The sequence below is a fragment of the Myodes glareolus genome, chromosome 3 (genome assembly GCF_982192425.1).
Source record: "Myodes glareolus chromosome 3, mMyoGla1.1, whole genome shotgun sequence".
In the NCBI taxonomy this organism is placed as follows: domain Eukaryota; kingdom Metazoa; phylum Chordata; class Mammalia; order Rodentia; family Cricetidae; genus Myodes; species Myodes glareolus.
Genome location: NC_142028.1, coordinates 128,743,529 through 128,756,155, shown reverse-complemented (window position 1 = coordinate 128,756,155; position 12,627 = coordinate 128,743,529). Strand labels below are relative to the sequence as shown.

General features: G+C 40.4%; 1 pseudogene; it reads left to right on the top strand.

Annotated features, from left to right (window-relative positions):
- The first annotated feature begins 8,468 nt into the window (after positions 1 to 8,468).
- Positions 8,469 to 12,053, top strand: LOC125416409 (thymosin beta-4-like; annotated as a pseudogene).
- Positions 12,054 to 12,627: the final 574 nt, after the last annotated feature.

Below are 12,627 nucleotides of genomic sequence, written 5' to 3'. Positions count from 1 at the left end.
CAAGCAATATTATTTCCCTTCTTGGATCTTCGATGGGGTTGAAGACTAGATAGTTATAGCTACTTTCCTCTCATGACTTGGCCAAGTTATTTATTATACAAGGCTTAAACTAGTTAGAATAGAATAATTATTGAATATATTTGTTCTTATTGTATATAATTTTAATTTAGGCTTAGAACCCTCTTATTTAAACAAAAGGGAGAGGTGCTGAAGAAAGTCTTACAGCCAGTGGTTACCCGCCCACTGAGGCATGGCCTCTTATACTATATATGCCGATTAGAGCATGTGTCTGGTCTCTTTTCCAGCAGAGAATTCCGATTTGTGAGTCTACCCCTAAATAAATGTCTATTTTCTCAGTTCTGAGCTAGTGTGGGATTTCTTTTAAGCATCCTTCATCTTGACCTATTATAGGATCATAAGTGGAAAGCTAAAGGGGAATCTGCCCCTGTGTAGCAGCAGCAGGTCTCTGGGAATGACATAACATGAAGGAGTTATTTCGGGCCTCTTGAGGGTCTTACAAAAGAAACTAGGGTGAGATATGTGAAAGAGGTGAGCTGGGTAGGCCAGTGGCCCAGTCCAGAGTTGTCAGGTGTCTCCTCTAAGTTCTACTCGTGTCCCCCTGTGTAGCTGACAGGCAAAGGGAAGAGACCATTGAGAACCAGGAAGCAGAACTCTCTAGGTGCTCCTGGCCATAAAGATTTCAGAACTGCTCTGGAGTCCCTCCTCTGGCTGAGTACTTTCCCCTTGTTTCACCCTTATCAATAGAAAGTGTGTGACGGCAGGCACTGGTCTAAGCAGGTGACTTACTCACGACTCTAGACTTTTCATACTCCTTTCATAAGGAGAACACCAGAAAGTAGACTTGACTGATTCATGCTTTCTTTTTACATTTAAAGAACTTCTCATTTTAGAAACTTGATCTCCAACCTCAGCATGGTTTAAACTACTTGTCCCATCCTCTATCTATTTCCTGTGTTTGACTCTCAGAAAGGCAGAGTTTGAGTGGCAGAAAGGCCCATAAATTTGATAATCAAAACAGGCTGCAACTTGGGACCTTCCAGAATTACAAGTGATGCTAATGACAGGTGACCCCTTCCAGTGATCCTGCATTTTATGACATCCCCATTCCCTCCTAACTCCCTCCTTCTCTTGACTTCTTCTTGAAGGCACTATAGCCAGGAACTAGCTAATTCCCAAGCAATAGTTCTCTACATTTTAACAATAGACTCAAAGGATAAAATGTCGAGGGGAGAATCCCTTTTATAACAGTGACTGTAGACGTTTAAAAAGATAAGGAATTGAAATAAAAGGAAATGGGCCTCTATGAAGAAAATTATAAGAACTATTAAAATTGAAGACTTGATGGTGAAGTAATAAAACACTACAAACAATATAAGTGAATTTTTATATGGGGTAGAGAGATGATTTCAGGCATTACAGAAAGCAACAGCATTTCCTGTGGATAATATATATCAAAATTAAAGTATTTAGGATGTCAAAAACAGTTTTAAAATGTAAAAGACATCCAGGAATAGTGACATTTGCTTTTAATCCCAGCACTTGGGTGGCAGAGGCAGGAGGATTAACTGGAGTTCAAGGTTAGCCTGGTCTACACAGTGACTTCAAAGCCAGACAGGGCTGCAGAATGAGACCCTTTCAAGGAAAAAAAAAGAGTGAAAATCAATATAGCTATATTAGTTCTATTTTCATACCTGTGAAAAAATATCTGGAAATGCAACTTAATAGGAAGAGAGATTTTTTTTTGGTTCATGGTTTCAAGATTTTGTTCCATGGCCCTTTGGCCCCATGTTCTTGGGCAGAACATTCCAGCCGCACATGTGTATGATGACAGAGGTTCTTCAGCTCATGGTAGCTTGAAAGCAGCAAGAAACAGGAAAGGCTAGGCCAAGGAGATACCTTCAAGTATTACCCCAGAATTCCAGGGTTCTAACTCCTCCAGGTAGTCCCCACCTCCTAAAGTTTCCAGAACCTTCTAAACTAGCATTACAGGGCAGGAACCATGGTTTCAATAACTGAATCTTTGGACATTTCATATCTAAGCCATAACAATAACTATTTATAATAAGCATAACAAGTTTTTAAAATCAATATGAAAATATTAACACTCTCATGAGATAAAACTGGAGTGGGTTCACGGTGTGTGCATTTTAAGAAACATTTGTTCTGTGCAGTCTCCCATTCAAATGTTTGATATTTGTCTTTGTTAGGGTTTCTCTTGCTGTGAAGATACACCATGACCACGGCAACTCTTATAAAGAAAAACATTTAGTTGAGTGACTTACTAGTTTAATCCATTATCATCATGTTGGGACATGAGAGCATGCAGGCAGACATGGTGCTGAAGAGGGAGTTTGCACAGGGAACAGAAAGAACTGTCTCGCTGAGTGTGGCTTGAGCATATAAGACCTCAAAGTCCGCCTCCGCAGTGACACACTTCCTCCAACAAGGCCACACCTCCTAATAACGCCACTCTCTTTGGGGGCCATTTTCTTTAAAACCACCACAATGTCCTTACGGTTTTACGAAATAGAGCTGATGCTTGTGATTATTGTGAATCTTAAATGTCCTTACAAAACAGGTCTAATCCTGCTCAGTAGTTTGATTGTTTTTTTTCTTTTCCTAATCTGCACCTGGTTTTATTCTCCCAATCTCCAGTGAGCATGTAACACTAAACCCAAATCCTTAGGACACAACTAACATTTCAAGGCATAAACTTCTCAGGAAAGGACTTCTGTAATCAGAGCTGGGATGATTTAAATGAGAAATATCTAAGGTATTTGAGTGCTTGGTCCCTAACTCATGGGCCTGTTTGGGGGTGTTATGGAATCACTGGGAGTGGACCTTGAGAGTTTATAGTCTCACCTGATTCCCAGTTTGCTCTCTCTTATCACTGTTTATGGCTGAAGATGTGATCTCTCAGTTTCATTCTCTGGCTGCCTGTTATTATGCCTTCCCCACCATTTTAAACTCGCCCTCTGGAACTGCAAGTCAAAATAAATGTTTTCTTCCATCGATTTGTCATTGATTGTAGTGTTTTATCCTAGTAACAGAAAGATAACTGGTACAAATCCTGCTGCAGAATTAGAGGGTCAGTGACAAAGAGGCTCTCAGCCAGGCTACTAAATCATAGTTGGCTTTTTTTTTTTTAATATTTATTTATTTATTTATTATGTATACAATATTCTGTCTGTATGTATGCCTGCAGGCCAGAAGAGGGCACCAGACCTCATTACAGGTGGTTGTGAGCCACCATGTGGTTGCTGGGAATTGAACTCAGGACCTCTGGAAGAGCAGGCAATGCTCTTAACCTCTGAGCCATCTCTCCAGCCCCCTCATAGTTGGCTTTTAGATTGCCTTTTCAGGCTTAAATATTGGTGCTTCCAGGGGTAGAAAGATATATTAGCTTTTGCGGAAGAATTGTCTGAATTCTGTCAATCATGTTTTAAATAAACGCTGATTGGCCAGGCAAGAAGTATAGGTGGGAAAACCAGACAGAAGTAGAAATGATGCAATGAGAACAGGAGAATTCTGGGAAGGAGGAAGTTGATTCCTCCCACTCCTGCCCAGATCACCGAAGCAGCAGGATGGTATCTGCCCCACTGAAAAAGGTACTGAGTCACATGGCTAAAACAGATCAGAATAATGGGTTACAAGTGCTAATAAGTAGCTTGCCCTAATGGGCCAATCAGCATAAAGCTTCATAAAACTTATGAAGTCCTCTGTGTGATTTTCTTTGGGGCTAAACAACTGTGGGAACCTGGAAGGACAGAAACCCCAACCAGCAGTCCCCAATCATGTTACAATTAGCAGCTAAGAATATTTATTATCCTTATAGAAGACCAGGTTCCATTTCCAGCACCCACATGGTAGCTCACAACCACCCATAACTCCAGTTTCAAAGAATATGACCCCTTCTTTCTTCTGACCTCCAGGGTACCAAGCACACATGCAGTGCACATGCATACATGCAGGTAAAACACTCAACAAATAAAAATAAATAATAATTTCTAAAAGAATTGCTGCTTCTTTGGGTTGGAGTTGATGTTGTATTGATGGCATACCATCTCAGCCTTCTATAGGGGTCTAGGGTTAATGTAAGCAAAGACTACTCTACTGTCAATCAAGAGATGATTTCCTTCTAGCACAAGGGTTTGACTTGCCTTTGAGAGCGCTATCCAGCTCCCAGAACTAGCCAGACTCTCCAGAGTACACCTTATGCCTCACAAAGATGTTCAGAGTCTTATCTGCCCTTTATATTTTTTATTATTTATTTAGTTTTTTGTTTATTTGGTTTTTGCTTTTGAGACAGGGGTCTTACTCCCTACTTTAGGGTAGCCCAGGATTCACTTTGTGGCCCAGTCTGGCATGGAACTCATATAAATCTTCCTGCTTCTGTCTCCAAGTGCTGGGATCATATGCATGAGACATCATACACAGCTCTACACCCTTTGCTTTATTATTCTGGAGGATTTGCATCTTTAGTCTTGGAAACACTGAACATTTGACAGCCCGAATTCACTACACGGTCCAGTAGCTTCCATGGTGCCATTTCAATGTTGTCCTAATAGCCAGTAAGCAACATGGAAAAGATTGGCAGTCAGTAATCATTTTCCCTATTTGATAACTTATCACTTTAGCTATATTCTTCAAGAACAAAGAAAAGAAGCTTATAGTCAGGAATTATGGAGCTTTTTTGCTGATCTTCCTGGCCAGGGTTTGATCATGCAAGCTTATCCCCAGTACTGATTCATGTAGCTTCCCAAAATCTATTCAAAAGAATTTATCGAGTATCTAATGTATCAGGTGGTCCACTCTGAAGGAGGTCTACAGTACCACAGAAGAATGTGTGAAGAACACACAGCAAGTTGTAGAAGCTGTGGTAAAATGTGTGTGAGGTACCATGGGAGGGAGTGGGGGCAGAGGAAAGAGTGTCAATTTTAATGGAAACTATTTCCAGAACTTCTTCCTGGAGGATGTAATGGTTTAAGTTTTGCCTGGAAGAAGCTAATATCCTTGATCCACCCTTGACACCCACAATATTTTTTATTGTGTGACACCTAGCAATGGAACTTCTCAGCTAAAATCTGATGTGTTACAACCATATAGAAGAGTAAAGTTTACTTTGTGGACAAATTTACAGTGTTGTCATCACAAGGCACACACTCCCTGTCAGAGTAAGCAGTGGGTAGCATTCTTTTAGCCAATTCCTTTGACCTGATCTAGTTCTGACTAGCCAGGGTCTTGGGAACTGTCCACAATGTTGATCTCATCAAGACTTGAGCCTTTCTGCATCGGTCTGTGTCCTTCTGCTGTGGTGTGAACCCTTGTAATCTAACTCAACACATCTCCAATCCCTACTACTTGCCAAGTCCACCCTAGGGACTAACATTCTGTGGTCTTACTAACATAAAACAGAAAGGAACAGAAAACATGGTGAAAGGAAAAGAATTAGGAAGAGGAGAAAAAGTGAGAAGTTAAAAAAGTTGCTGCCTTTTATGGTCTAAATCTGGTGTCCCCTGCAGGTTCATATGTTTGAGCATATGGTCCCAGTGCAGTATCAATCACCATGCCTTCTGCTCTACAATGAGCCCCAAATTAACCTCTCTGGCCTGAACATTGGCTTGATTCTTTCAGATTTGCCAAAGGAAATCTGATTTTTACCTCTTTGTTACTGAAGACATCATTTCTCTCTTCAGTTAGAGATTTACAACGTGTGTTTTTACCTGAACATGTATACTTGCATAAAATTTGTTTACACCCACATAGTTAATTAGTTTCCTTTCTCATTGCTATGATAAAATGACTAACTAAAGCAATTTCAGACTGGAGAGGCCAATTTGGGGCCATCATGAAGGGGAAGGCATGGTGGTTGATACTGAATTGGGAGCCATATGATCAAACACATGTTCATTGGAATTTTAAGGAAATGAATGATTTAAGGATTTAAGCCATTCATCTGAACAAACTCACAATATAGTATCTTGACACGATAACTATAAATATGGCTCTGTTGCTAAGTCAAGTGTTTTTATCATAGTGTAATTGAAGATTAGTTTCACATCTGTAAAAATTCATGGGAACCTAATAATCTAAAGAAAAATGTGCTAGATTACCCCAGTATCACCATATTATTTACTGAACAATAAGACTGTATACTAAATTTGTTTTCAGAATTAGTGATAAATCATTTTTATCATATCTTTTCTCTAACCTCTTAAATATCTTGAACACCACCTTCAGAGTTAATCTTGGTCATGGAGCTGTAGAAATTCCAGGAGGAATTGAGAAGCTCCTGGACCACTGGTTCACTCTGCAGAAGAGGAAGGCAGAAACCTCTCAGTACACCTCTTTCCTTAGCTAAGGTGGGGAGAGGAACTCCAATTGAGAGAGACAATGTGAGTCGTCCTCATTTGCCCTTGAACAAGAGACTCTTTTTAACAAAAAAGATGGATGAGGAGGAAGAGAAGAAGAGAAGAAAGAGAATACAAGGAAGAAGAAGGAGATGGGGAGAAGGAGGAGGAGCATGAGGAGGAAGCCAGGTGGTGGTGGAGCACACCTTTAATCCCAGCACTTGGTAGGCAGAAGCAGGTGGATCTCTGTGAGTTTGAGGCCAGCCTGGTCTATAAAAGCTAGTTCCAGGACAGGCTTCAAAGTTACAGAGAAAGAAAGGATGAGGAGGAGAAGGAGAGAAGAAGAAGGAGAAGGAGAAGGAGAAAAGAAGAAGAAGAAGAAGAAGAAGAAGAAGAAGAAGAAGAAGAAGAAGAAGAAGAAGAAGAAGGAAAGAAGGAGAAGGAGAAGGAGAAGGAGAAGGAGAAGGAGAAGGAGAAGAAGAAGAAGAAGAAGAAGAAGAAGAAGAAGAAGAAGAAGAAGAAGAAGAAGAAGAAGAAGAAGAAGAGGAAGAAGAAGAAGAGGAAGAAGGCTGGAGTTCAGTTTAAACATAGAGACACTATCACATCAGAAAATATCTCCCCATTTCTTTCCTTTCTCCCAAGCTGAAATTGGCCTCTATTTCTTAATACTCTGCTCCATTGTTCCTGCTTTGGTGGGTTACAGTATAATTGATTTTACATGACACTGCAGAATAGAACAGGAAGCAGAGTGTGGCCACTTTTGGACTTGCACTGTGTGGTACAGTATAAGCCATGCAGCACATCTCAATGTGCCATTAAATCCCAATGACTCCCTGCTCTTGTATGTCTGAGTGACAGGGATAGTAGTATACACATCATTCCTCAGGTCAAGGCAAGAAAAAAAAACATTGCTGAGCTCTGTGCTGGCTGTTAAACTCCAGAGTGGGGTGTGGAGGGAGGGATTGAGAACATAGTTTTCTCTGCTGAGATCCTACAGTCTAGAGAGAAACGCAGAGGTTTAAATATAGCTCAGTTAGGAATGAGGTGTGGGTGTTGAGTTGAACAAGTCTGGACCTCAGAATGTCCATGTGGGTACTGTTGCTCATTGTAGGATCTACCTGGTGCATAGAACATTTGCACAACATGGACAGGGCCCACTAGGTAGGCAATGCTGTACCATCCAGAAAAATCATGTTATTTTCTAGTGAGCTGCTGAAACCTGTCAGGGATTCTGGAGTTTGTTCTTTTGCCAGAATGAAAAGGTTGGCTGGGAATCCAACCATTCTTGTGGGAGTCAGGCATTTCATGCATTTTTGGACCCAGTCTGGTCCTAACACCCAAGTTCGGTGCCTGATGGTGCTGTTTGCCAAGAGTGGTTATATTTCCCATTTGTGACCATCAATTTTCCATGGAAAATGCTTTAAACATAAAAATGCTGCAACTGAGGGGGATCCCTGTCTTCAACACAAAATTTGTGACCTTGGGCTAGCCATTTGTACTCTGACTGTGAAACCATAGAAATGAGGACCATAAATGACTTGCTCACTGCTGAATTCTGTTTACTTAGCACTGAACTTAGCATATAAACATACTCCGTAGAGTCGAGGTTTGTGTGGTGGATAATATTGATTGTCATACTAGAATTGCTTTGGAGACAAACCCCTGGGTGTGACTGAAGGAGTTTCTAGGTAGGGTTAACTGAGGTAGGAAGACTATAAGCACTGTAGCTTGGATGGAAAGATATCTTGGCAGTCAAGAGTCAAGGAATACCACAAAGTTACCATAAACTACTGGTATGGGAGGTCCTTCTGTCTGTGTGTTACTTTTATTGGTTGAATAAAGAACTGCTTTGAGCTTATGGCAGGGAAGAACAGAATTAGACAGGGGAAAGGTAGGTTGTATGCTGGGAGGAAGAAGGGCGGAGTCAGAGAGAGGCCATGGAGCTGCCAGAGACACATATGCTGACATTGATGGTAGTCTATGACTCATGGTGATGCACAGATCACTAGAAATGGATTAAATTAAGATGTAAGAATTGGTGGTGGCCTCTGAGCAGATCAGACTTTCTTTGTTCGCACTCCTCATTCAGGTCCTTCCGGCAACCATGTCTGACAAGCCTGATATGGCTGAGATTGAGAAATTCAATAAGTAGAAATTGAAGAAGACAGAAATGCAAGAGAAAAATCCTCTGCCTTCAAAAGAAATGATTGAACAAGAGAAGCAAGCTGGTGATGAGACGAGTGCCGCCAATCTGCACTGTACATTCCACAAGCATTGCCTTCTTATTTTTCTTCTTTTAACTGTTTAACTTTGTAAGATGCAGAGAGGATGGATCAAGTTTAAGTGACTGTGCTGCCCCTTTCACATCAGAATCAGAACTACTGACCAGGAAGGCCTCCCTTGCCTCTCCAACCCAGCTGTCGGTTTGGCTGGCAGGGAGGGAAAAGAACTTGCATGTTGGTGAAGGAAAAGGTTGGGTGGGAAGCAGTGAAATATAGAGTAAAATTCAAGATGGCCCAAGGTGTATTACAGGATGCAAAATGCAGTTTAATCAGAATATCATCTTTTTGTTCAAATGATATTAATTATTGGAATGCACAGCTTTTAATAAGCAAATAAAAAGTTTTAAAACCTGAAAAAATTAAGATGTAAGAATTAGCCAATAAGAAGTTAGAGCTAATGGAAAAAGCAGTGTTTTCATTAGTACAGTTTCTGTTTGGTTATATTTAGTTCTGGGCAGCCAGGACAAACAAGCGGCCTCCTACAAATTGGTGCTCAACGAGGGGCAAACTAAAATCCACTTAAAAAACTGAGAGAGCTTAATTCTAGACACAAAAACACAGAGTTTAACACAGCTTCTTGATGTTTACTAGCAGCATGCCACAGCTCCTTTAAAAGAGGTTTTCCTGATTCAGCCATAGCAGAAAAAAAAAAGCTGCGCCATTTTCAAATGCTGGCTTTCTGGGCCGTTCTGCCAACACAAGCTCTGACTCTTTCAGGCAGGTGGTCTGCCTACAGAGCATTTGACTGGGGTTTTTGAGCAGACTGTTGCAGCTTGCTTAATGGCGACATGGACGGGTTGTGTGCCTGAAAGTGGGGTGGTGTGCATGGTGACTCTCAGAGGTGGTGAGCAGCTCTGCCATGCTGGACTGGGAAGGACATGCAGGAAATGCCATATTTCCCCTAGCAATGATGCAGCTTAAGTTTTTCAGAAGCACTTAGCATTTTAAGAAGTGCTCCTGGACAGTACAGAATTATAGATAGACAGTAGGACAGATTCAGACATAAAAGACCTCCAAATGTGTCACAGTGTTGGATAAATTTATGTAGGCTTGGAAGAGAGAAGAAAAAGAGTATAGAGGGTTGCAAAAGAAGTAAATGTTTTTAAAAAGAGTAAAGTCTTTATAAAAGACAGAGTACAGATAGTCATAGATTAAAGGAGTAAAGATAATAAAATAAATATTAAAAAGTAATAGAGTAAAAATAAGCCATGTAAGGATGGAATATATATATATAGAAAGTCTGGATTGTGTATGTTATTGTGATTTCTATGAATTTTTTGACTGTGAATGAACTAAGTACAGAGAGACATTTTATTGTATGGGCTGCTAAGCTAAATCAACATGTTTATTATAAAGGTGTCATGACTTTCAGATTTGGGTCTAAGGATTTGTTGCTTTGAAAAGAGATTCTTCTCTAGTTTCCACAGAGAATGAGAACCTTTGAATTGCTTCCAGACTGGTGTGGTTTGATAGAACAAGACCTCCTGAAAGGTTGCCTTAAACATCCTTCAAAGAATTACTTCACACAATAAACAGCAGGAAGAAGTTTGGAAAGAACTATGTCTATATTCCCAAATATTGTTTGTAAATGTTTCTTTACATTTAAAGGAGGATATGATATGTGTGTGTGTGTGTACATATATATGCATAATTTGACAGAGCTGTGCCCCTGTTCCCAAATATTGCCTATAATTGTTTATTTACATTTAAAGGGGAATATGCTATAGAGATGGATACTTTGTATTAGTATGGATCTTGGTTTATTGATATAAGTTTTAGGTCAATTTTTTATATGTATATTTCTGCTCTTGATAAAGGTATTGTGATTGTGCAGCTCACTTAAAATGTAATATATAATTAAGAAATATAGGTAAATAGAGTCATCTATAATAGTCAAGTTTGTAGTCATGTTAGTTAGATTTTCTATATGTACAGAGATGTATTTCAGATAGGTAGGTATTCTTCAAATCTTTCAAAGACTACAGAATATGCCATTTAAAATGTTTTAATAACTTAGGGCTTTTCATGACAATGAAACACATCTGCTCCTGGCAGCACCAAGCTATTTCAAGAGAAAGATGGGCATTGAAGAGGCTCCTTATGGAGTTGGTTAGATATTTGGGTGAGAAACTGCTCTTGTCTGGACTGCTGAACTGGACATGCAGGACCCACAGAGAAATGACTGCTGAACTTGCATAAAGGTGAGATGGTCCTTCAGGGTTCCTGCTTCATGAAAGAGTCTGCTAGATATTCTGCAGGACACAGAAAAAAGTAACTGACAAACTGCCAGTATAGGTGAAACTGTCTTTGAAATTCCCTGCTTCATGGAAAAGTCTGTTGGATACTATGAGCCTGTAGGCTGAAGATAGATGCCCCAATGGTACAGAAGAACTTTGGGTGACTGTCCAGTTAGCAAGATGTCTCTGTTTCTAGAGTTTTGGAAATTGCTTATAATGTACTTCCTGCTAACTTTGGTAATATTATATCCTTATGGAGTCTTTGATGGAGTTGAAGATAGAAAGTAGATAAAAAAATATTGTAACTGAATTCTTGCTTGATACTTGTTTTGTTATATGTAATTTTACTATGTTAAAATTAAAGCCTTCCTTTTTGTTTAAACAGAAAGGGGGAAATGGTGTAGGAGGTCCTTATGTTTATGTATTGCTTTCATTGATTAATCAATAAAGAAACTGCTTGTCCTGATAGGGCAAAACTGAGGTGGGTGGAGAAGACAGTACTGAATTCTGGGAGGAAGAAAGCAGAGTCAGAGAGCCACCATGGATTCACCAGGTCAGACATGCTGAATCAACCTCATGGTGATATACCATGAGATTATTAGAAATGGATTAAATCAAGATGTGAGAGTTAGCCAATAAGAGGCTAGAGATAATGGTTCAGGCAGTGATTTAATTAATACAGTTTTTGTGTGGTTATTTTGGGTGTAAGCTAGCTGGTTGGCCGGGACAAACAAAGAGCTGCCCTGCTTCCTTCAACAGAAATGATGTGGGAGGTCCTTCTGTCTGTGTGTTGTTTTGATTGGTTAATGAATAAAGAACTGCTTTGAGCCTATGGCAGGGAAGAACAGAAGTAGGCGGGGAAAGATAGGCTGTATGCTGGGAGGAAGAAGGGCAGAGTCAGAGAGAAGCCATGGAGTAGCCAGAGACAAACGTGCTGAAACTTTGCTGGTAAGCCACGATCTCATGGTGATGCACAGATTACTAGAAATGGGTTAAATTAGAATGTAAGAGTTAGCCAATAAGAAGTTAGAGCTAATGGGCCAAGCAGTGTTTTAATTAATACAGTTTCAGTATGGTTATTTTTGGTTCTAGGTGGCCGGAACAAACAAGTGGCCTCCTCCTACACCCTACTTCAGGAAAAGGTTTCCCCAATGAAAGTGTAACAACTCTGCTACAGTAGGGGAGGCTTTTCCCAGCAAAGTTAGCCCTCTGCTCAGGTCCTCCATAGTGTAACAACCCTGCTCTGTTATGGGAGAGCTTCCCCTGTTACAGTTCTGTTCTATCCAACTTCAGAAAAAGTTGTTAGAGCTGGACTCTGCTTAGGCAAAAACATCATGCCATACAACAAACCTCACTCGAGAGATTTTTGGGGGAAGGAAAAATTCAGGAGAGTGGTTTCCTTAGGTGAGAAACAACATCAAACTGAACAGGGCACAAAGTTTATATAGGGTTTCTTTGGAGGTGGAGTTTTACAGGGTGATTTGGGATTGGTGGATTTTGTGCTCAGGGATTGGTGGAATTCTGTAGCCTGACTCTGCAGCAAACTCAGGGATTGGTGAGATTTCAAGCCCTTGTCCTGGGATCATGTCCGCGTCTGGGTATTTTTCCTTGGCCCGGGTCTTGGGTCTAGTCAGGGGCAGGATGTTTTTTGTTACCTCTTTTCATACTACAAAGACCAACTCTTAACTACACATAACATTATTCTATGGACTGGAGCCCCAGGCTGAATAGAGAGGG